At 40.5% G+C, this 26,399-nt stretch overlaps 1 long non-coding RNA gene across 1 annotated transcript; it reads right to left on the bottom strand.

Moving 5' to 3' along the window:
* Positions 1 to 885: 885 nt before the first annotated feature.
* LOC116050393 lies at positions 886 to 23,046 on the bottom strand. The gene is made up of 3 exons (XR_004105082.1): positions 23,036 to 23,046; positions 16,215 to 16,222; positions 886 to 1,014 (listed from the first exon to the last, which is right to left on the bottom strand). It is a non-coding gene; the product is annotated as an uncharacterized LOC116050393 (long non-coding RNA).
* Positions 23,047 to 26,399: the final 3,353 nt, after the last annotated feature.

The raw sequence follows: 26,399 nt of genomic DNA, 5'->3' as shown, positions 1-26,399 counted from the left end.
TAACTATGGAGCTAGAGCTAGCCTTCAGTAACGCTATTATTGTACAAGAAACAGGCATCATTTGGCCCGTTTCCATGTAGTTACATAGTCACTGATATGATCATAACCACTACAGTGCTCAATTAACTATTTTTGAGGGGGAAATAAACTTTTTTCGCCGGAAAGCATGAACGAAAGCATGAACTGTCCTCTGGAGGACATCCACCAGACCAGCGGGCGCCCGTGGATTGTTGTCAGCCGCGGCAGGTGAGGAAGGCGGGGAGGAATTAGAAGGATGCCGGTCGGCCCTGCTAGCCTGGCTAAGGCAACTAACACACAGTTCGCCACTGCAGAGACTACTATTCACCAAAGCCAGATGGATCGCACACAAAATGGATATATATGCTACAAATACACAGGGAACTGCTGCTTGATGATTATTACCGAAGCCTGGCTGAACATACTCACTCATCCCAGACGGCAGCTAGCAGCTAACAGGGTAGGTGAATTTAAACAATGGCTGAGTTGAAAACGCATCTTGTTGTCATGTAAGGGCCCTGTTCATGTTGCACAGACATTTTAATTGCATTTTGTGTCTGTTAAGAGGCACAAAGGCACTCTTTATGATATGCCCCCAAAACTGCCGTTCTAGCTAAGTGGGAGCTCTCGGCATTAGCTGCAGCAGCTCCAGTTAGCTAGCACTGATTCGGCTCGTTTTTTTTTGCTATCGACAGTACTCACATACTTATAGCGATCAAGATTAACGTAAAAATTGCCCGGAGTTCTCCTTTAAGCTGTATTTGTGATTGCTGCCCGAATTACCGCAGCCAAACATTGCGTACCTGCAAGACAGGAGAATCCACACAACGCGGTGCGCTCAGCGAGAGGTAAGGGACTAATGACTGAGGATGTTTCTCAATCTCAAGAATGCAAAGAACGGACTTGTTTTCTTGGGGAGGACGTTCTTGCTGGTTGTTCTTGGAAGAATGAACTCGCAAGTTCACAAGCACAGAAAACGCTGTTAACAGTTTGAGACTATGCGTTCTTGCTGGTTTTGCGCAACACCCCCAGCACAGAGGCTATATACCTGCAGTGCCCCGACATAACAGCTAGAAATAAAAACCACAACAATATAACCACAATAATATTGAAATATAAAACTTATTTAACTGTAATTTTATTGTTTATAGTTTAGCTCAAACACCCCCTACTTATTCAAAAGAGTGGAACGCGATGCCTACTATAGTGCATTAGTTTAAGTCAGTTTAAATTAAAAAAAGAAGTAGGCCTATGCACTGGCGTGTCCTAGGTGTCCCTATTAGTGTTATGTGGAATTATCATTTCTATATTATTGTAGTGCACTGTATGCCCAGGGACAACCGATGGAAATTAGCAATTAAAATTATAAAGGTTGGTGTGAGTATAGCCATGTCATAATTTAAACAAGTCTCCCGAAGAGAAATGGGTATCTCTCTCCCCGCCTCTGCCTGCTGTGTGTGTGTGTGTGTGTGTGTGTGTGTGTGTGTGTGTGTGTGTGGAGGGGTGGGTGTGTGGGGGTGTGGGTGTAGGTGTGGGCCGGCCAGCGAGGTCAACAAGTCAATAGAAGAACACATGGCGTTTCTCAATCTGTGTTCTTCTATTGACTTGTGTTCTTGTGTCCCTGTGAAACGTCATCTCGTGTTGCCAAAGTACTTTTAATTTTTTTAATTTTTTATTCACTCATTCAGAATGCAAATATACAAACAAACAAGGCATATTTACACATCCACTTAAAAAAAGAACTTTTGCCTAGGGTCGAGCATATAAACAAAACCTAGGAGTGTATATATAACAAATCGACATAAAGAATAAAAGAAAATAAAAGAAAATAAATAGAAGAAAATAAATAGAAGGGGCTAGCTCAAATTAAATTAAGAGTTTCAAGTAAATAAATCAATTCAAGGGCTTTTTTATCCTTAACCCGTTTCAATGACTTACACAAAAGATTTAACTCATTCTTCCAATGGATCAGGGAGGGTTTTGTCTTAAAATATCTACATTTATGTATAAAATGTTTTCCTAAAAGTTGTTGAGAACAAAATCTACCTTCTTATCTTCAACAAAAACACCAAACTTATATATATTCTTCATTGTCAGAGGTGGTATCTCAATTTCCCTGGTCTGTAACCAGCTCTGCAGATCTCTCCAGAAAGATTGCACCGACTCACACAAAAAAAATACATGTTCTAAATTTTCAATTTCCTTTTCACAAAAAAAACACAGTTATTAGTATCAAAATTGAATCTCAGTCTTAAAAATTTTTTTGTTGGGTAGATTTCATTTCAAATTTTAAAGTTGACCTCTTTTACCTTCGGAAGAAGAGGAAATGAGACTTTTCCTTATTTTCTTAACCTCTCCATCACCAAATTCTTTCAACATATTTTTCTTCTTACTGGATTGGGATAATATTCCTTTAACAGAATATTTCTAATAACTTTGTTGGAACATTTATAGTCACAAAAATCAATTCCTTCGATGCAGAGCTGCCTCAGACCAGGAGAAACTTTGGAGTACCTAATTGATTTCAGAGACATTGGTATAGCTTTCAACCATCTATCATAACGCTTGACATTGCATTGAAGTTGATATTTCTCACAAAACTCCTCGTGCTGTAACAACAGTCCATTATTGTCCATAAAATGAACAATTGCCCAGATTCCCTTGGATTTCCATTCCTCCATGTACACAGACTTTCTGCTTATCAATATGTATCTATTATTCCAAACTGGAGTATTATGAGGTGTAAAATTATGTTTGTAGATTAACTTCCAATAAAGAAGGACCTGCTGATGGAAAGCAGAAAGTCTGACTGGTAATGAATTGCATTCAAAATCACATAGCAGGAGAAAGTCTATTCCCCCCATTTTTGAAAATATTAAATTGGGGACAACAAACCAAAATGACTGCCTGTTATTAATAAAAGATTTTAATAGGGCTGTCAAAAAATTAACGCAGATTAATCCATTCTATATTGACGTTTGCATACAGACGCAAATCTGGTGCCACTGATATGTCTGCGCTTCTCTCTGATGCTCTGAAACAGACATTACAAGCAACACAAACACCGCTGCATGTGACGCTAGTTAACACTATACTCAACATCAGCTAACGTTAGCCTACCGCTGGCTAGTTAACACTATACTCAAAAGCAGCTAACGTTAGCCTACCGCTAGCTAGTTAACACTACACTCAACAGCAGCTAACATTAGCCTACTGCTAGCTAGTAGCTGGATTAAACATGGTTACAATGCTGACAGCTAACGCTAAACAGTGTAAAGTTTGACTATGTTTTAGAGAGAAGACACACAAGCCTGATAATCGGGCGTCGGGCCGTCTGGCGAGGTCCGTGACTCGAGTCTGTTCTGTGTGTCCCGTGCCGTCGGCCGTCCGAGGAGCCGTCGGCATTCATTTTGGCCGACCCGACATGTTCAGTCGGGGACAGGGCAGTCGGGACTCACCCGGAAATGGGGAGCGGATGAGCCGCTCAAAATCTGACGAAAATCTTTTAAACTGACCTTTGTCAATCTGAAATGAAGATAGATTCAGCAACTAAAATGTTTTCAGAAACACGTTTCGGTGAACTATTTTAGTACAATATGAGATCGTATTCTGAACAAGCCGCCATGACAGTCTGGCTGTGAATTTCCCATAGACAGTATATAAGAGTGGACCAACAGATCCCGTTGCTCTGGACGGAGACCAGTGAAGGCCGTTAGAAGCACTTTTCCGGTGAGCGCTGAGCGTTACTGCGCAGCCTCCAACTGAGAGAGACGACTTAAATGTGACGTGAGCAACGTGTCTGAAAGTTGTAAGTCTTCTGGTAGCTGTGCCAAGACAAATCTCAATCATTCCCAATCTAGCAGAGACGGAGAGCGTAGGTATATGTAAGGAGATAACATAGGCACAGGCTAATTATTGCTAACTAAAATGCTAGTTAACATTAGTAATTGCACTTAAACAGCTAATGTGAGACGAAACTGCCTGCGCGCTTCTCCTGTACTATACGGTAATTCCTCTACTATGCGACAGTAAGTCGCGTGGTTATGACACAATCGTTAGCCTATTTTTACAAAAACGTATACTACGGAGCCATAACGTGAGGTACAAGGTAATGGAGCCTTTTATACATTGTTGTGTTTCTTTAGAAATAAACAATGGACAAATAAAATCTTTAAACGCTTCAGATGTAAAGTTATTCGCTGTCAAAGTGACGTCAAAATGAATGGCAGTCAATGGAATGCTAACGGGGGGTGATCGCTTTGTAGCATCAAAATGGCGCCATAGGAGATTCGAGCTCTGAAGCGAAGCTTACCCCCATGGTCCTAATACACAAGTTCACATTTCACCAAGAACAGTTAAGATTCCCGGAAATGTTCTTGACACGCCCATTTTACCGAGGATGCATTGGTTGGTAACTTGTATGAACTTGGCAGCAACCGTATCCCAACATTCATTTCAGCATTCAACGAGGGTCGGGTTTCCGGTACATAGACAGACCAAAAATGGGACAATTTTAACAATTTTTGCCATCTTATTCATCACTAAATTCACTTCTGAGAACATTTTAGGCGAGAAATTATTTTGAATATAGACAGTCTTGCGAAAATCGTTGCCGAATTGACAATTTGCTTCAAAGTTTTCGGAGTAGAGAAACTCCATAAAGGGACGCGACAGCCAGCTTAGCGCCTGCTGGGGCTGCTAGCTTGTCGCTCGGACAGTCACACTGTAAGCTGGAGGTCTCTCAGACTCGTAAATGAGAGGCTTTTACTTCGCCGTTGACGGATCGTTTGTTTAAATATCACAACACATGTCCATCATAAGATTAACGGGAACCTGTGGTTAACTGCCTTTTCAGAGTTAAACTCCACAAGCGCCTGCGGGCTTGACAACCTCGCTAGCCGGCCCACAGCCCCACACACACACACACACACACACACACACACACACACACACTTGTTTAAATTATAGACATAGGCTATGTACATTAGATTTAATATTTAGTTCATACTTTTTCTGGTGTATTTGTTTTCTGATTTATTAGAAGTTGAGTTTCAGTCTGTATGATAAATGTACAGTTGTACATAAAGTGGTAACATGCTATGGCATGTTATGTAGACTAAAGGGGAGACACCAACCTTTATAATCAGGGTTCGAATTACGTGGGAGCCAGTGGGAGCTGAGCTCCCATAGAGAGAGGATGAGCTCCCATGAAAGCAGTAAAATCATACACCTGTGGGGGTCTCTAAAAATCATCAGCACCATTATTTAAATTATAAATAAAGCACTTTTCCCAAACACACGGAGCTCTGAAGCAGACCTCTGCGTCGCTTAGTGTCCACTCTCGCTGTAGAAAATAGAGATGAGCAGCACGCCTTCCGTCCGTGGTCTGTACAGCTTCAGGTTTATAATAGAGGCGCTCTGCTGTCGATATGCTGCGGCAGATGTGTCACGTTTGTGCTCCGTGTATTTCTGTCGTAGTTTCGGTTTCCCACCTCCGATGTAGAGCAACGTACAGCCACTTACCTAAACTTTGTCTCATTCAGAGACCAGAGTCTCAAACGGGGCTCTGTGTCTGTCAGGAGGTCTGAGATCTACTGTATAAGCAGAGCAATCACGTAATGCACAGCAGGCTATGGTGCAGGTGGATTATTTTCTGAAATATAGTCACTTTATTCTTGTAATAGCCTATTATCACTTTATTTTTCTCAAAATATCACAAAATCACAGAGAGCACAAATAGGATATATTTTGAATGTGCACAAAGTTTTGAACATGAGCAGTAATCTTGCTCAAACACATCTGAAATATTACAGTCCAGGGCTTTATTAATCCATTAAAATGAATAATGTATCATTGAGGTGAATAATTGTCATGTGCACATTTAAGGAGGTTACTTCCTCAACAAAAGACGCAAAAGAGGAGGGAAGAGTAAATGATGCTAGGCTACATGTGTGCTGACTCAGATATAATTAGAAAAGTCGATCTACAGGAGAATAAATAGCAATACAGAATGCCTGAGAGCCTTATTGTATTATATTCCATTATGTTTTTATATTTGGATTGTAATCTATGTTTCCCTTTACATAAAGATATTTCCAGCATACATTGATTAAAAAAAAGTTCAAAATTCACCAGAATGCAGGAAATGAAATGTTTAATGCTCAAAATTTGCTGCTCATAGACTACTTTTTTTTTTTTTTAAAGAGACCCCCACAAAGATGAAATCATAATTCGAACCCTGTTTATAATTTTAATTGCTAATTTACATCGGTTGTCCCTGGGCATACAGTGCACTACAATAATATAGAAATGATAATTCCAAATAACACTAATAGGGACACCTAGGACACGCCAGTGCATAGGCCTACTTCTTTTTTTTTAATTTAAACTGACTTAAACTAATACACTAATAATAGTAGGGATCGCGTTCCACTCTTCTGAATAAGTAAGGGGTGTTTGAGCTAAACTATAAACAATAAAATTACAGCTCAGTAAGTTTTATTTTTCAATATTATTGCAATAGTTGTAACATTGTGAGGTTTTCTTGTCCAGAGATTGTGGTTATATTGTTGTGGTTTTTGTATTTCTAGCTGTTAGCACTGCAGGTATAGCCTCTGTGCTACTACTTTAATCTATTAAGTTCTTCTATTTCTTTTTTATTTTAACCAAACATTATTTTTATATAACACCTGCAACTTTGCAAAGCAACTCATATGCAATGAATTACAGTATGATGACATTCTTGCCAATATGAAAAATGTTTTTATTAGTGGTGGGGGTTTACTATTTAATAGGTTGGTATCTAATTTGTGAGGCCTTGTGGCCTAACTTTTTATATCCACTAGAGTGAGCTATAGTCTCATTTCTGAAAGGCAGTTTCAACAGGACATATAATTGACTATTTTTTCACTTCTCCCTAATATAAACTACATATCACAGAATGTCACAACTGTTCCTTTTTTTTTTTTTTTACATAACAGAAAAACAGACGCTGACAACACATTAGGATAAAAGACTGAAACTGTGAAGTTATGCTAAAACTGTAATCCAAAGGCATTTCATCATCATATATAGTAAATAGCTGGAAGCTGTTGATGTGACAGCATTCACTTTTCACATTCACATTTTTGCATATATACAATATATATATATATATATATATATATATATATATATATATATATATATATATATATACACACTGTAGACATATTTTAACACTTGATATATACTGTACTAACACTACATAATATGTAGATGTGTGCAGTAATATAGTGGTGCCTTAAAGCTTAATAAACCCTGACCATGATCATTTAAATCCAAATATGTTTTAATACATAATGTAATACAACAATACATTGCACAAGAGAAAAGAAAACGTGTTGCATTTAAATACCACTTTCCTCAGCAGGCTAAGATCTAAACAGAGGTGAATTAAAGCTTGACTCTCTGTGTGACTGGTATTAGCATTAATAGTATTTATTTTTGACCAAGTGTGTAAGTGTGTGTACCGAACTGTAGAAGACACTGCAGCTTGTCGTGGGCGGTATTCTCTGTGGTTGGTAGGGTGTGGGGGGTGGTTGTGGGGGTGATTGCCTGAACAGAACTTGGGGGGTGACACAAATGGCAGTGAGGTAAAGAGGTCGGCAACATAATTCTGAAATGCACAGATAAATCAGAAGTGTCCAGGCCCAGTGGTACAACCAGCCTCCTGATGTTTCCTCTCCAAACCCCCCCCCCCCCCCCCTCCAAGATGTACTACACTGTAAAAAATAAAAGAAATACAAAAAAAGTAACAAAACAAAAGATCCCCCTCAACTCGCTTTGCCAGACCTTCCTCCACAGCGCTGCAGAGGAGGGTCTGGTTAGTCCACACAGCACTCTGGGATCACAATCGGCGCTAAGCTCTGCACGGAGCCGCTGCAAAATAGCCTCAGGAAGGACCTTGTTTTGGTGGAACATGTGTACGTTCAAAAGTTGTTTTAGTTGTGCAACAGAAAACTCAGATTGGACAGATAGTTTAGCTAGCTGTCTGGATTTACCCTGCAGAGATCTGAGGAGCAGTAAACCATAGTCCTCATAAATCCACCGGAGTTTAAAATTCCAACACAAAGAAAGCGGAAGGTAACGGACATAGGCGAAAAGAAATGCATCTGGCGGAATTTCCTGTGGCACCCGAGCAATCTTGGAAGTGGAACTATATATATATATATATATATATACTACCCTCATCCCTAATATTTATTTGCCCATGTCTAGCTATGTTTGTTAAAGCAAGAAGACCATATGTAACATATTCTTCCTCTTGCAAATGAAAAACTTGCATAAGCAATGAAACAAACCTAAACTCAAACCAGGATTATTATAGTAAACTAAAACTTAAACTAAAATATGCAGTGAAAAATAGTAAAATAAGTAAAAAACTAAAACCTTCAAGAAAAACTACAACTAAACTGAAACTATATTGCCAAGTTAAAAAATGAATTAAAATAAAATAAAAATGAACGCAAATCATATCAGTTTTTTTTTACAGAAACTGAACGAAGACTGCTTTGCATTGTATACGAAAGTAGCGCAAAGATTAAAAATTAGAATCATAGCCATCCCCATGCAGAATCTCCAACCATGTATTTTATATGTTTATATAGCTGCATACTTTTGAGACATTATACCTGGCACTGACAATAACAAACTTAAACTACTGTAAAACTAAATAAAAACAAAAACGAAATCTTTCTGAAGAAGTGAAACTAAACTCAAACTACGAAACACACTTAAATCTCACTAAAACTAAACTAAAATGAAATTGAAAAGTCAAAACTAAAATAAAATAAAAACAATTTGAAAATTCAAAATGATAATAAACTTGATTCAAACCCTTGCTCAAGTCAATATACTCTTCTTCTCTACTTGCTAGAGCCTTCTTTGGTTCCATATGACTCGTAGCTTAAAGTTACTATATGCAACTTTTATACATTTCTGAAACTGTGTAATGTTCCATCGGATGATCATAAATGACCTGTAACAGTAAACAAGACTAACATTGAAAAGAACGCTAGTTTTTATAGTTTTTATTTATGCCTCTGCCTGGGTACGATTTTTCCCGTTTCACGATTTTTCGGTTAACACCGGAAAAGCCTGTGTTAGTGAGAATGCAGGTAAAAGGTAGCAGGATATGTCTTTATGTAGGCCTAATTTTATTTACATTTTATTTTTGAAGTTATCTATTGTAGTTATGGCTGATACTGGGGGCAGGACCATCACAGAAAAGAAGGAAATTAATTAAACGAAGAACAACTAAAAGCTAAAAGGGAAAGTGAAAGACAACGGGCAAAACTGAGTCACACGTGGTTGGCTTTTAACAGATGGAGACAATTACGGGATTGTAAATGATTCAAACACGACCCCAAATTGTCCCTCAGGTATGTCATATGTCTATTTCATTCATAAAATAACTTCAGATTGCGCGATGTGGTTGTACGTCAGTAGCCAACATTGAATTACGTCCCGCTTCAATTTGGCGTGGACGTTTTATTCGTTTTAGTCCGTGTTTGTGTTAGCTTACTATTTTCTTTTCCCTTGTCCCCCTGTACCTGTGTAAAGCGTCCTTGGGTTTCATCAAAGAATCTCTAAACCGTTTCTGGTTTCATGAAATGCGCTTATATTAATCTAAGTTATTATGTTGGTTGCTACAACAATCTCTTAATGCTCTGGCTCGTGACACAGTGACAGCGATTACCCGGTTTAACTCCCAAGACATCCAAAGTAGGCTAAGTTACCATATGCAACACTTGAAATGCAACAACGCATCTGTAACATATTCTCTTATTTTAATTCAATCAAGAGAGACTTCGTTGCAGATATGCAAAGATTTATTGTACATAAGCATTATATGAAATGTACACAGTCTTTGGGGATTATACTCCATCATTAAAACTATTTTAAAGGGGTAGAGAAGCCAGACATATTCCCCCCAATGGAGCCTAGACACTGGTGATGGTGGAGAGGGAACCCGGAGACGAAAAGAAAGACCTGTCTGCCGGAAAGGGACTCAGGTTGCAGTGGTTGACGATGCCCGGAGGTGGAAGGGGAGGAGGAGGGTTGCACGTTTGCCTGAAAACACAGCTGATAGCAAGGAGAGAAGACATTTAAAGCAGGATGTCATGCTGTGATTGGATCATGAATTTCGTGGCCAATTCTGGTTGGTTTACTGAAAAGTGAACGCCTGTTAACAGCTGAATAGTTTTAGGGAGAGATAGTGGTGATTGAAGTAATTTAAAAGTCTTCCTGAAAGAATTTGCAGATGTGGTAAAAACACTACCGCTTTTGTCCGAAGGGGCCGCTGAAATCAACACAAACTGAAAGTTACACTGTAACAAATTACCAAATTATTAGTTCTAAAATAATTTAAAGATAGCATTGTTGTTGGTATTTTTATATTTGTAATTTAATAAGACCAAAGACCAAAAATCTGTCTGCTCGATTTTGAGGTGTGTGTTTAATTATTATTATTATTTTTTTTTGTCATTCTGTATCTTCTCAACCTTTATGTTTTATGTATTATAATTTAGACTGTGTTTTAAATTATCTCTTGTAGTAATCCTTAATACAGGTTTGTTTGTAACTGGGTGGGAGGGTGGGATATAGGGATGTATGTTCTGGTTAAAAAAGGGAAAATACGTACATCCCATTGTACAGTAATTGTTTTTTGCAATTTTGTCATTCAATTAAAAAAACCTTGAAAGAAAAGAAAAATCTGTCTGCTTAACACTGCTTGCAAAGTAATCCATTGCTTCAAAAATATCAATGTCTCCTAATGGTTCAAAATGAATTTGACGTAAACAACTCAAATACTGTAATAATGTTAACAACCCGTCTGTAATCATATTTTGTTGCTCATTATTATAAAATAATAATAATAATAATAATAATAATAATAATAATAATAATAATATACAAGTTATATAATGTTCTAATGATTAAAAGACAGAGAGGTCATTTTCATGAGAAAACATCTTTGAATGTTTATTTAGTGAATATGATGTGGTTCTGTATTAAGTGCAAATAACCCTAACCCACCACACCTAATATCTTATCTGGAATCAGGAATCTCTGTTATTAAATTTCTTGGCCGTCCTTGGAATCAACCCCAAAAGTTGAACAAAGGCCAACCAGGGGAGGGTGGTGTCAAAGAGGACGGGAGGCTGCCATAAAAAGGCAACAAGTGTGATTCCCCATGTGGCAACTCTCATCAAACGTTCTTGGACTTTGAGTGGGGATTCATGTAGTCATCAACCCAATGCCACACAATATGTTCATGTTCTTCAGTTAAGTTCTGTTCAGTGAAATTGTGCAGTTCCAGGTTAGTTGTTGATTTGTTGTTCTATTAAATGAAATGTGACAGATGACATCACCTTACCGTAAAGCTTTCTATTTATACAGTACAGTACCATAAAAAATAAATGACAGTAGGTACACTGTAAAATTACAGTAAAGAGCAGGTAAATGTAGCTGCCAGCTCTTTACTGTAATTTAATGTGGAAATTTGTTACAGTGTACATATAGCCACTTTAGGTAGTTAATGTTAGCTAAAGTTAGCATGAGGTATACATTATTAAATATAAAGATATTGCTATTTAACTGACATTATTGAGTCTGTTCTATGACTTGATTTCTCTTCTTTACGTGTGCTACTACTGCTACACTGTGTTTTATCATTTGTGGTCTTCACCGTTAACCTGTTATATTTTTGGCATTGTTTATATTTTGGATTTGCACCTTACCGTTAACCAGTTAATTGAATGGCCGTTACCGTTAACCTGTTTAAATTTCTGGCATTGTGTACATTTGGTTTTGCTCCTTTTGATGATTTTTATTGTTATATAAACGCTTTCCTACTTTGTACTGCAACTGCTGCACAGCAATTTCCATTATCTTATGTTATCTTGTCTATCTTATCACTACCTATTATCCTGCAGTTGTCATTTGTGACAATTTGTGATTTGTGAGTGGCTGCTATCTTGCCAAGTCTTTGCTTCAAAACATGAACTAAATATTTAATATATTGAAGATAAGATAATGACACTACTTACTGTTCATTTGATGCTGTTTTCAACATTGGTTGATCTCGCTGAGCCTGATCTCGCTTATACAAAAGTGAATCTGATCGTTTCATTGCTATATGCACAACAAATTGTCAACTAGCTAGCAGCATGACCCTAGGGGAGACAATGTTATTTTTTTCACCAGCCTGGTCCATACTGAAATATCTCAACAATTATTGGGTGGATAGCCATTACATTGTGTACAGATATCCATGGGCTCCAGAGGATGAATCCTACTGACTTTGGTGATCCCCTGACTTTTTCATTAGTGTCACCATGAGGATGATATTTGTAGTTCAGAGTGAAATATCTCGACAGCTGTTGGATGCAATTTGGTTCACACATTCATGGTACTTTGGGGATCACCTGACCTTTAATCTAGCACCATGTTCTGTTTAATCTATCTAAGTGTTTGGTCTTTTAATTACAATGAACAATACAGCCTTACACAGCTGCTAGCTTTAAACTCTTCTTGTTGGAAACTAAGGGACACCAGACCAAAGCCTGAGCTATCCTAAATCTAATAAGTGTGCAAAAATAGTATTGTTGCAAATGATGGACTCTTAACTTTTTGCGAGCTATACAAAAAATTGTGGTTTTCCTAGACTATGTATAGACGGGACTTATTGTGATAGCATCGAGGGAATGGTCTATATCAGCATTTTTTTTAAAAGTCAAGTCAATAATGATGGCTGCAATCACCTTCTCATTCATTTTTGCACTTATTAGGCTGAACTACCTGACGCAAAATCAAATCAGAAGGTGAATCCAGGAATGTATTGACTTTCCGGCTGATAATCACAAAAATGTAGTCACGGCCCACTTTCACTTGAGGATGAGTATCGGCAGAGTTTCCCCAGTCTATCATCCCGGTAAGATAACAATGGACTTCAGGCCACTTGTTAATTGTCTTGCCCAAGGTGTTAATTGTTTGATAAATTGACATCAAATGAGCATTCCATCTGATCAGGTAACATCCATTTAGTCAAGCTTTCAATATGCAACACCTTCATCAGAGCATATATCAGTTGATCAAAAGCTTAGCATAATGGTCCTGCCCTAAACTCAACAGATTTTGGTGGGATATCTCTGCCTGCCTCTCCAATGTTTATTGTACTAGACCCGTGTACTGTGGTTCTCGGCAGGACCTGTCATCTAAAAATGTTGCACCACTTACTTCGTAAGACTGTTCAATATGATTATTGCCAAACGGAATATTTTAATATTTTGTAAAAGCGAGGATGTTCCTGGCTAGCAGAGATATCAAACTTGTTACATATGGAGAAAGTACGATTCAATGTCTCTCTCAACTCTGCAACCTTTGACGAAATGTGGCAAACCATTTTATTATATTTTCTATCAAGAATGTCTTAAAATGCTTCATTTTTTGCATCTTTTTCTTAGTCTTTGATACATTGTCTATTTTCACTTGGTGACTGGTGTCAACTTGTTTTTCAGAAGCGCAACCTTCCTTTTACACTATTTCTTTTATTTGGACCTGTGTTTGTACATGTATATATATATATATATATATATATATATATATATATATATATATATATATATATATATATATATATATATATATATATATGCATACTCTGTTACAAGATTTTATTTTTACTTAGCTACTTATTTGTAAGTCTATGGTTGGTTTTTGCTTGTCTATGGGGGTGGTGTGGGGGTGTTACTTTGCTGTGTTCTGCTGTGCTTTTTTCTTGTTTGTAAAACAGAAAAGCCATAAAAAAAGAAATGTGAATTGGACAGCACGGCTGGTATCTTCGTCTCAGTTGAGTGAACACGCCCCCTGTGGATTATTGGCTTATATTGTCAGGAGTAGTTCTTTCTGACTGTAAAGACAACATCTAGTCTGAATCAACATTTTTTGCAGTGTACCACAAGCTCCTAAGAACTTCCACAGACTGCCCCTGCATATTGGAGAGCCAGGGCACACAGAGGGCATTCACACCTTGTTAAGTTTTACAACTGGTGCATTTGTTGGTCCCAGGCTTCTATTGCTCCTGTGACTCTGTCCCTGCTTTGAAGTGACCTTCTCTGTCGACTGAGGTGATAGAGAAATTTAGGGTTTTCTCTGTGAATGTGAATGTGAATGCGGCCCACCTTGGTGTGCATATGGCCTGCTGACAAACACAGAGTGTAAACCTGGATGAGATTATCTTTAGATACAATCAAGGGTTAATGTGGTATTCAATTAATTACAGTCAACTGATAGTAGTAGTAGTAGTAGTAGTAGTCTAGTATTTAATAAGGAGCTTTTTCTGGGACTGTAAATTAAAGGATAACTGGTTTATTACAACGTGGGTCATTTTTTGGTAGTTTTAGCAATCTTTTTTTTTTATCAGTAATAACACTGTACTCACCACAGTAAATGCTAAGATCTGGGAACATGGTGACATCACAACAACAAAGTCAGATGGGACAAGAAACATGAGCAGTCAGATTATGTTGGCTATAAACAAACTAAAGAAGCGATTTACAAACTTTTTTGAAAACTACGACACCAATTCATAGGGATCAAAGGTTTTTTTAATGCCATGGGACTGAATTTTTTGTTCAGTACAAAAGTAGCCTATACAAGTACATTAGGCCAACAGCTCAGCAGTCTATTATTTACGAAATATGAGTTTTCAGACTATGATTGACTTTCTCTGTCTTAATAAGCTTTAAACGATAATGTACTGTGAAGCACAGCTGAGCTGACAACTGCACTCTCAGTCACCATGTGTGGAACTCCACTGGTAGAAGCTATGATTCAGTCAATGACATTGGTGATTGAGTCAGTTCACTTTGAAGATTCGATGATAACGAAGGTGTGAAAACCTCTACAATAGGGTGAGTTGATGTAAATGTTCAACCCGTTCTCACTCCCAACTCGTAAAATACGGACGCTTGGGCAGTGGCTGTCAGTGTCAGACACGCAAAAAGCACCCTTTAGCGTCTGTGTAGAATGCACTGGGCAGAGCAGCAGCTCCACGGCGCTCAAAGATGACTTAGTGTTAAGAGCGACAATGGTAGCTAAACGGCAAGGGGGTAAGCTTCTCCTCACAGCGCATACCTCCTATGGCGCCATTTTGATGCTAACAAGCACTCACCCCCCGTTAGCATTCCATTGACTGCCATTCATTTTGACGTCACTTTGACAGCGAATAACTTTACATCTGAAGCGTTTAAAGACTTTATTTGTCCATTGTTTATTTCTAAAGAAACACGACAATGTATAAAAGGCTCCATTACCTTGTACCTCACGTTATGGCTCCGTAGCAGATGTTTTTGTAAAAATAGGCTAACGATTGTGTCATAACCACAGGACTTACTGTCGCATAGTAGAGGAATTACCGTATAGTACAGGAGAAGCTCGCAGGCAGTTTCGACTTACATTAGCTGTTTAAGTTTAATTACTAATGTTAACTAGCATTTTAGTTAGCAATAATTAGCCTGTGTCCATGTTATCTCTTTACATATACCTACGCTCTCCGTCTCTGCAATATTCGGAATGATTGAGATTTCTCTTGGCACAGCTACCAGAAGACTTACAACTTTCAGACAGGTTGCTCATGTCACATTTACGTCGTCTCTCTCAGTTGGAGGCTGCGCAGTAATGCTCGGCCTTCACTGGTCTCCGTCCAGAGCAACGGGATCTGTTGGTCCATTCTATATACAGTCTATGCTAAACGGTAGCCCGAAATTCTGCGTAGGGAGGTTGGTTAAGGTGGTGGATGGGTCAAACAACACATGACTCTCACCCAGGAGACGGGTTTGTGTCCCTTTCTTCTTTTCCTAAACCCAACTGTCCCGTTCTTGTCCCGCGTGTCACAGAAACGTACCTTTTATAAGCCTATCCACAATCTTTTCCTTAACACTTGTTTTGTCTTCCCGTCGACCATGCAACTTTGTGTTTTTCTGGGTTGAAATTTCAACATTTTGTTGTTCTTTTTCTACACTTTTCTTGACGTTTTTGTCGATTTTATTCAAATTTTTTGTCACTTTTTGGGAATTTTTTAATTATGTTTTTGTCACCTTTGGCTATGTTTTCGATGTTTTTTTGTTACTTTTTTTGTAGCTTTTCCCAACATTTGTCACTTTTTTCAACGTTCTTTTGTCATAGTTCTGATATAGAAAGTTTTTTGTAAACGGGTCAAAGTAAAAAACAACGCCTACAACTGTACGTACACACCACCGCCGACTTGAGCTGCAAAGAAGCTCTGGCCGCCCGGTCAAGGACGCTTGTCAAAAAGTACAGGGAAGCTGTTTGACGCTTTGGCCGCTCTGACGTAGCAGCATTCTATGTTCGATCATGGAAAAAGCACAAGCAGCCACTGCACGGCCAATACATTGACACTAGAAACCTTATATAAATTACATATATAATGACAGAATTTGTATTGGTTGTTGGTCGCAGCGGTGTCTGTTAGCAGTTAACTCGTTCGTTAGCCGCTGAACCGCAGCAGCATGCAGGCAGAGCGAGCAGCCGCCAGCTGTTGGTCCGTGCAGGACTTCGCTGTGAGCGGCCTGTTTAGAGACGATGTGACCGGTAGGTAACGTTAACTGGTCCCTATACGCAAACAACGTCCTATCATAAATGATAGGGAACCCAGCAACGGCGATGATGAACTTTTCCTCCATTTTCTCAGAACTAATGTTTTTGTAGGAACGAAAGTTTACATCGTATGTTTCTCCGGAATCAGCCAGCGTGAAGGACATCTATATTCCGATTGGTTGCTGGCATTTGCCGCTGCTTGCCGCTGAACCACGTCATAGCTCATTACCATAAAGTTGACCTACTTTCAACTTTCTGATTGACGCTCTGGTCGCTCAAAACGCCCAAAACGCGACGGCGACAGATTTTCTGCTCCTTGCAGCTGAGAGAAGCCAGCTTCCATTGAAAATGAATGACTTCTGGTATCTTTAGAAGCTCAAGTCGGCGGCGGCGGTGTGTACATACAGTAAGGCACCTGACCAAGTGTCCATATTTCATGCGATGGTAGTAAGAATGTGTTAAAAAGTTGCCTTCTTTTATAAAGTGGTAAAACATGAAATTAAAGGTACCCTGTGGAGTTTTCCACCATCAGCTGAGCTATGGAACAATTTTTTTTATGACTGGGCCCTTCATTTTATTTGTGTCATGCACAGGTACAAAGAAGCGTAGCAATATGCTGCAAGAAAAGGCAAGGAAGAAGATTTTCAGCCAGCAGACTTAAAAGTAAAAAAAAAAAAAAAAAAGCACAATAAAAAAAATTGCAAATATTTTATGACCTCAAATATACACACAATGTGTTTTGGTTAGAAACACTGAATGCAAAGGCGTAGGTTTTGTTTCAACGTTGGGGGTCTGGGGGTCCACCCCCATAACATTTTAAGCATCAAATACTTCCTGCATTCTGGTGACTTTTATGCAACAATTTATGGTGCAAATGTCTTTATTTATGTTCAAAACATCACATGTTTGTGGATGTTTTGTGAAACCTTATTAAAGCTAGAAGCTCCAAAGTTTAAATCTACATAAAAGACATGAAATCACAAGAAATCACATCTGTATTTTTCACGCTCCTGTTGTGTTCTTTAACACAACAATTCTCTTCTTTTTCATTTTTTATTTAATCTTTATTTAACCAGGTAGGCTGAATCTACCAAAAATACAGGTCTAATATTGAATCAATAAATAGTTTGTGCAATGTCATGTCTGAGTAGTATGGCAATTAAGCAGTACAATACAATAGTCCAAGTAAAATTACTGAGTATAGTACAGAGTTTGTGCAAAAGAGCATTAAACAAATATTAAACAAATATAGCAACAGTGCAAGTGAGAATATGCCACTATGCAATGGAGCATAACAGACAATAAAGTGAGGCTATGTTCACACTTGGCGTCTTTTTTGACAAGAAAAAGTTGACTAGGGCACTTTTTTAGTGAAAAAAAAGCTGGCAATGTTTTTATTCAAAAAAGCAGCCAAGAGTTTATGTTGCTATAACAACAGCTACTGCTACAGTATCCTAGCTAGAGCGCTATATGGAGTGGTGCTAACGTTAGATAAAACAAAGCGGTGGAGTGAGCTAGAGAAAGAACAGAGAGAGAGAGCGCGGTGCTGCTAACATTATATAAAACAAAGCGAGTTCCCTGTACAGGGAGCACCCGGTCATACCGTATGACTCGCAAACAGACGCTGGCAGCTTAATAAAAGACACCAAGTGTGAACATAGCCTAAGAGTGTGCAATATTGCATGAATGATGGAAAAGAGTTGGTGGATAAAACTGACAGTGTAAACAACCCCTTATAAGATCCATCACAGGGAACTGTTCCTTCACAAAACTAGTCCGTTTTTAAACAATGATGGATGTTTTCAACTGTTTGGTAATAATCTAACAGTTTGCCTTTTTTCTCTTCTAAATCATTTTGTTTGCAAAGCCTGCCTGATGTGACTGTTCATATATCTTGCCCCATATGAGGAATGTTTGATACTATCACAGATCTTGGCAATTAACTAGTGAGTGCAATGTTATTATTACCTATATATACCAAACAACGAAAATAAGACCCACATTGACAAAACTTACATTTCCTTTTCATATGAAAGATGCAGGAAATGCAGTGGATTGTGAAAATGCCTTCATTTTATGTCAAACCTACAGATCAGTGAATCTGTTTGGTTTCAATGCGTCATGACTTGAGGCCGATCTTTTTCTTTGCATGTATTTAACGTAAATAGTTGGTTACAACAAGTGTTCCTAAGAAGTGGTTGCAGTTACAGCTCGCATGGATTGCTTCACTTTTGCTTTGAAAGAATTTTTTTCCCCCTTTTACCTGTGCACGACAGACTGCTGTAAACTGCATGAAGGAATGCCTATTGAGGTGATTAAAGGAGCAGAAAGCAGGTGATATTTAAGAGTAGGGGGGATTTGGTATGTGAGGATGGACTTCTTGAAACAGAAAGGGGGGGGAGGGCTGAAATCCCAGCCGCTTTAGGAGGTGAAAGTATGAGGCTCAAACCACCGTGGATGAGGCTCCTGTAATCCTGTAGCACAGTGCCATCCTTTTACATGCATGGCCTACTGTTATTTGTGTCAGCCACTCATCACTCACACATACTGCAGTCAGGAATGGTATCCTGGTCAATTTGGCCTCTGTGAAAAAGCAAGCCCATTGAGAGGAGCGCCAGTGAAGGATTCGGAGGTGATCCTGACAAGGATCAGGTTCCCCCTCTACCTCGTTCATCTGTAGAAGAAATAACTATAAAATATTATAATAGTTTTTTTTTTTTTTTTTTTGGAGGGTGGGGTAAGGCTGGGAAGTAGACGGGAGGCACCTGAAACAGTGTTGTACCCACCTTTTCAATATGAATGACTTTTCTTGTCAGGGCTGAATGTGGGATTAAATCTTTTGAGCACACCCACTTTGTAGAAGCTGAATGTGAAATAAAGGTTGCTATTGTGTGACAGCGGCTCGCCCCCAGGGCACTCACAGCTCCCCGGCCTTCCCAGCCACCTCACACACTCTCTCAACCCTGAACTGGCAATTAGACGGTCAAATCAAGACCCTGGCACTCAGGACTAATTGTCTCTAACAGGCCTTTGTAAAGGGCCATGTTGTTTCCCATTCAGGGCAGCTTCCCTGCCTCCTTGTGTGTCAGATAGGGGAAGGCATCGTTCCAGCCGGGAGATAAGCCACAGGGTTTTTTTAATGCCCCAGAGTAGACTTAATTTTCACCTTCCTTTCACGGTTCAGGTGCACTTGTGTATTGAGGCGGTCAGAATTTGCAGTGGGTGGGTTGGCCTGACGGATACAGTACCTCACAGGATGTCATTCATCTGTGGCTTCCGGAATGTGTTTAAAAGAGTGTATATGCATGTGTGGGAATTTCACCACTCTTTATTTTTCTCCATTTTCTGCACTTTTTGGGGGCTTAAACAACTGCCAATGACATGAAAAGCATGACTTTTCTAAAGACAGTGTGCCTGTCAGATGTGTGTTATGATGAAGCAGAAACGTTCACTTTGTTTTATTCATGCAAGTAAGATGGTCTTCTGGTCTAGTTTCTGGTGCTGTTGAACTGTATTGCATTATACAGAGAGGTGTTTCTGGTATTTAGTTTACCCTCATTGATATAAATGGGGTGGACAAAATAATAGTCACTTGTCAATATAGCTAATACAATTCAACAGCACCATAAATGATGACCCCAATATTTTTGGTGCAATAGCGGCTACCAGGTGTTCAATGCAAGAATTTGATCGGTCAGTGCAGCAAGTTTCCAGATGTCCAGTCTTCCACCCTCCACTGCTTTATCAGTGCAACAGAAAGCAGTGGAGGGTGAAGCTTGCATTTTGGCCTTAGTGCTGTCATCTGTGTTTAGTTTAGTTTATTATAGGATCCCCATTAGCTGTGCCCTTAAGCACAGCTACTCTTCCTGGGGTCCACATTTAAAAATATATTAAACATTACAGTCCACATAACTCCATACATTCATTCACGTACATGAAACATTACTCAACATCTAAAACATACATGTAACATTACAGTCAACATCAGTCAACACATTTAAAACCTACATTAAATATTACAATCAACACCACTCAACACATTTAAAGCATACATTAATCTACATGAAAAGATAAAGATTCCCGAAATGCCTGGCAGTCTACAAATATGATGCTCCAAGATTTATTTTTTTTAATTTCATCTTTAAATCTTGATCTCTTTGATAATTCAGTCAATAACAGTGGTACAGAATTCCAAGTTTTCATCGATCTATAGATCACAGTACGTTTTAAGAAATTAGTATTTGCCCTAGGGAGTAAAAACCAGCCTTCTGTTGCCTGTCTGGTGGCATATGTATATGACTCAAAACTGTGTTTTAATTGACTATACTGATATGATGAAATGTTTTTTTGATTGTAAAACTTTCCCTGTTGAAAGTAGAAGGGCAGCGACATGTAGAGTGTTCCTTTCTGTATGTATGTTGGAAGTTTGTAATTAGATTATTTACTGAGAGGTATTCTTGCATTTGATCAAATATTGCCTTTTCAAAGATCTTACTTAGTGCTGGTAAGAAGCTTATGGGACGACTATTAGGGGCACGAAAAGACTTCTTCCTATCTTTGGGCAGTGGAATAACTTTTGCTTCTTTCCATGCCTGTGGAAAAGTTTATAGTTTAATGTTGGTATTCAATATGTGACAAATTGGGGATGCAGTATGATCTATGACCATTCAAATCAGTTTTGAATCTATATTATCAGTCCCTGGTTGTTTGTCAATACATGTTAACGTTATTATGTTAGCCACTGTTCCCACTTTTAATTCAGTGAGTTCAAATTACAGGATTTATCCCTCATATAATCTTTAATATTAGAAATGGATAAACCCTTGTCTATCCCATAAGATAATTATTTCCTTAAGTTACATAACTTGCTTTTGAAATAATCATTCAAGTAATGGGCTATTTCTATGGGTTTTGTGATAAAGGTACCTCCACACTCAATAAATGTGGGTTGTGGAGAGATTTTTCTTCCCATTATGTTATTTAGTGTACTCCTTTTTACCATCACTCTTTGTCCTGCTTAACTGTAGAACATAATATTGTTTATTTTTTCTTTTGATTAAGCTTTGTGACAAAATTCCTCAGTTTACAGTATTTTTTCTTGACAGTAATACAACCACTTTTTTGTGCCATTTCCTTTGCCTCATTCCTCTGAGCCATATGGCCCTTTACTGTAATTCCATGTCTACCCATGGCACTCTACAAGCAGTGTTGGGGAGTAACGCAATACATGTACCGGCGTTACATATTCAGAATACAAATTATGAGTAACTGTATTCCGTTACAGTTACAATTTAAATAGCTGGTATTTAGAATACAGTTACATTGTTGAAATCAATGGATTACATGACGATACTTCTCTGTTTCACAAGTTTATTCACTCTCGCAACTCCATGCATTTCCCAGAAGCCATATTCAACGAAAAAATTAGCTATTTGCGTGATCCCTGATAGAGGTAGAGATGGAGCTGGAACCGGCGCAACAGATCCAGGGCAGGAATGCGTTTCTATCTTGGAAATTCAAACACCATTTCACATTAAAGAAAGAACAGGGAGAACGAAATATAACTGTGCAGTGCAACTTCTGCTTGCTTGCCAGCAACCAACCTCCTTTCAGCGTCCAAATTACTCCACCTCCAACCTCAAGAAGCATCTTAAAGTAAGTTTTTTTTTTTAATTAGCCAAGGGTAGTCGTCTGTTGTAGTTTTACTGGTCACCTTGCTATTTTATAGTTGATGTGTGACTTTACATTCTTCTACGTGCTGATTTACTATCCCCAGAGCGGTTAGATTTTTGTAGTATGCAGTTCGGGACTACAAATACAATGTATCTGCTTGTTCAGGTACACATTCAGCCAGTTGGAACAGAAGAACACACCAGAATAGGCCTGTTTAGTAAGCTGTATGTGATGGCCGCATTCCTACACTTATAAAATGCAATTCAATGTGGAAGTAATCCAAGTATTCAGAATACGTTACTCAGATTGAGTAACGTAACGGAATACGTTACAAATTACATTTTTGGGCATGTATTCTGTATTCTGTAACGGGATACGTTTTGAAAGTATCCTTCCCAACACTGTCTACAAGTCCTCAGCTGCAGCAGTCATCAGCTTGTCATACCTCAGGAAGGCAATGTCCCCTCTTTCTCTGGCAGCTTTCATCTTCGGGTGAAAGACATTTGATGGGTCTGTCTCTCTCCTTGAAGAGTTTCTAATTCTGAAAATATTTCATCAGGATTTCAGATCCACAGATCCACACTACTACCTTTTGGTATAAAAACTAATATCTTTTGCGAAAACGACGTTTAAGCCTCACGTCCACACTACTCCGGTGTTTCATAGTTCCTAAAACAGACACATTTGGAAACACTGCTGCCCCCATTTTGGTTTGAAAACTCAGGGGTTGCTTTGTAGTCTGACTGGGCAGAAACTGAGCCCTTTGGAAACGATGATGAACGACAGTCAAACCTATCAGGCTTACATACTTTTCAGTAACAGTTCCACCTTGTCTTTAGTCCAAGCAAATGGTCTTAAGGCCCTGACACACAAAGCAGACGGCCAAAAACTAGTGTCGACCAAGGTCCGCTGCGGTTGCTGGCTAGTTAACAACCAGCCGGCCAGGAAGTTAGCTAGTTTGCTTGCTAGGGGGCTCAGTTGTCAGTAGTGCAAAGAGAGAGAGAGGTCTATATTCTTTATATGAAGTTATACGGTATTGGACATACTTTATTAGTTCATTTTGTAATTTATAGACATGTAGATCTTTTTAAAGACATGTTTATGTTGATAACAAGTAGTTATGTATCTCGTTGTACGTTTGCCCTCTTATGGACATAATGTGCATAAATAGATATTCCAATTGTTGAACTTAAGTGTTTTTTAGAAGGGACATTCAAATGTCATTTTTGGCCAGTTTTGACAGCCCTATGTGTATTGGATTGATCAGATGAGATGAAGATGAAAAATGAGAAGAGCCTTCTATGTGCGCTCTCACAGTCCTTTGTTTGCTTTCCTAACTACCGTTTTTATTCTTGTGTACTAATTAGCTTAAGCTGAATAGCCTCTCCTGGAACCATCACCTTATCGTGGTGGAGAGGTTTGTGTGTCCCTATGAACCTGAGGGCTGTGTTGTCTGGAGCTTTGTGCTCCTGGTAGGGTCTCCCAAGGCAAAGTGGTCTCAGGGGAGGGGCCAGACAAAGAATGGTTCAAAAACCCTATGAAAAAACGAGGTAGAGATGGAGTGACCCTGCCCGGAGAAAGCCCGGGGCCCCCGTCTGGAGCCAGGCCCAGATGGAGGGCCCGTCAGCGAGCGCCTGGTGGCCGGGTTTGCCACGGAGCCCGGCCGGGCACAGCCCGAAAAAGCTACGTGGCACCTCTCTCTCCAACCCATGGGCCCACCACCTGTGGGAGGAACCGCTGGGGTCGGGTGCGCTGCCACATGGGTGGCAGTGAAGGTCAGGGGCCTCGACGGACCAGACCTGGGCAGCAGACGCTGGCTCTGGGGACGTGGAACGTCACCTCTCTGTGGGGGAAGGAGCCGGAACTTGTGCGGGAGGTGGAGCGCTACCAGTTGGATCTGGTGGGGCTTACCTCTACGCACAGTCTCGGTTCTGGAACCATACTCCTGGATAGGGGTTGGACTCTTTTCTTCTCCGGAGTTGCCCAGGGTGTGAGGCGCCGGGCGGGTGTGGGGATACTCACAAGCCCCCGGCTGAGCGCCGCTACGTTGGAGTTTACCCCGGTGGACGAGAGGGTCGCCTCCCTACGCCGGCGGGTTGTGGGGGGGAAAACTCTGACTGTTGTTTGTGCGTATGCACCAAACAAGAGCTCGGAGTATTCGGCCTTCTTGGAGACCTTGAATGGAGTCCTGTATGGGGCTCCAGTGGGGGACTCCATAGTTCTGCTGGGGGACTTCAACGCGCACGTGGGAAATGATGGAGACACATGGAGAGGCGTGATTGGGAGGAACGGCCTCCCTGATCTAAACCAGAGTGGTTGTTTGTTGTTGGACTTCTGTGCTAGTCATGGATTGTCTATAACGAACACCATGTTCGAACATAGGGATGCTCATAAGTGTACTTGGTACCAGAGCACCCTAGGCCAAAGGTCAATGATCGATTTTATAATTGTTTTATCTGATCTGAGGCCGTTTGTTTTGGACACTCGGGTGAAGAGAGGGGCAGAACTGTCAACTGATCACCATCTGGTGGTGAGTTGGGTCAGAGGGTGTGGGAAGACTCTGGACAGACCTGGTAAGCCCAAACGGGTAGTGCGGGTAAATTGGGAACGTCTGGAGGAGGCCCCTGTCCGACAGACTTTCAACTCACACCTCCGGCGGAGCTTTTCGTGCATCCCTGTGGAGGCTGGGGGCATTGAACCTGAGTGGACAATGTTCAAAGTTTCCATTGCTGAAGCTGCGGCGGGGAGCTGTGGTCTTAGGGTCTTAGGTGCCTCAAGGGGCGGTAACCCACGAACACCGTGGTGGACACCGGTGGTCAGGGAAGCCGTCCGACTGAAGAAGGAGTCTTTCCGGGATATGTTATCCCAGAGGACTCCGGAGGCAGTTGCAAGGTACCGAAGGGCCCGAAGGGCTGCAGCCTCTGCCGTGAAAGAGGCAAAGCAGCGGGTGTGGGAGAAGTTCGGAGAAGACATGGAGAAGGACTTTCGGTCGGCACCAAGGTGCTTCTGGAAAACCGTTCGCCACCTCAGGAGGGGGAAGCGGGGAACCATCCAAGCTGTGTACAGTAAGGATGGGACGCTGTTGACCTCAAGTGAGGAGGTAATAGGGCGGTGGAAGGAGCACTTTGAGGAACTCCTAAATCCGACTAATACGCCCTCTATGGTAGAGGCAGAGCTGGAGGATGATGGGGGATTGTCGTCAATTTCCCTGGTGGAAGTTGCTGAGGTAGTTAAACAACTCCACAGTGGCAAAGCCCCAGGGATTGATGAGATCCGTCCTGAAATGCTTAAAGCTCTGGGTGTGGAGGGGTTGTCTTGGTTGACACGCCTCTTCAACATTGCGTGGAAGTCGGGGACGGTGCCTAAGGAGTGGCAGACCGGGGTGGTGGTTCCCCTTTTCAAAAAGGGGGACCAGAGGGTGTGTGCCAATTACAGGGGTATCACACTTCTCAGCCTCCCCGGTAAAGTCTACTCCAAGGTGCTGGAAAGGAGGGTTCGGTCGATAGTCGAACCTCAGGTTGAAGAGGAACAATGCGGATTCCGTCCTGGTCGTGGAACAACGGACCAGATCTTTACTCTCGCAAGGATCCTGGAGGGAGCCTGGGAGTATGCCCAACCGGTCTACATGTGCTTTGTGGATCTGGAGAAGGCGTATGACCGGGTCCCCCGGGAGATACTGTGGGAGGTGCTGCAGGAGTATGGGGTGAGGGGGTCCCTTCTCAGGGCCATCCAATCTCTGTACGACCAAAGCGAGAGCTGTGTCCGGGTTCTCGGCAGTAAGTCGGACTCGTTTCAGGTGAGAGTTGGCCTCCGCCAGGGCTGCGCTTTGTCACCAATCCTGTTTGTAGTATTTATGGACAGGATATCGAGGCGTAGTCGGGGTGGAGAGGGGTTGCAGTTTGGTGAGCTGGGGATCTCATCGCTGCTTTTTGCGGATGATGTGGTCCTGATGGCATCGTCGGCCTGTGACCTTCAGCACTCACTGGATCGGTTCGCAGCCGAATGTGAAGCGGCTGGGATGAGGATCAGCACCTCTAAATCTGAGG

Source organism: Sander lucioperca, chromosome 2, assembly GCF_008315115.2.
Source record: "Sander lucioperca isolate FBNREF2018 chromosome 2, SLUC_FBN_1.2, whole genome shotgun sequence".
Taxonomy (NCBI): domain Eukaryota; kingdom Metazoa; phylum Chordata; class Actinopteri; order Perciformes; family Percidae; genus Sander; species Sander lucioperca.
The sequence above is the reverse complement of the archived record's forward strand: the minus strand, read 5'-3'. Positions and strand labels throughout refer to the sequence as shown.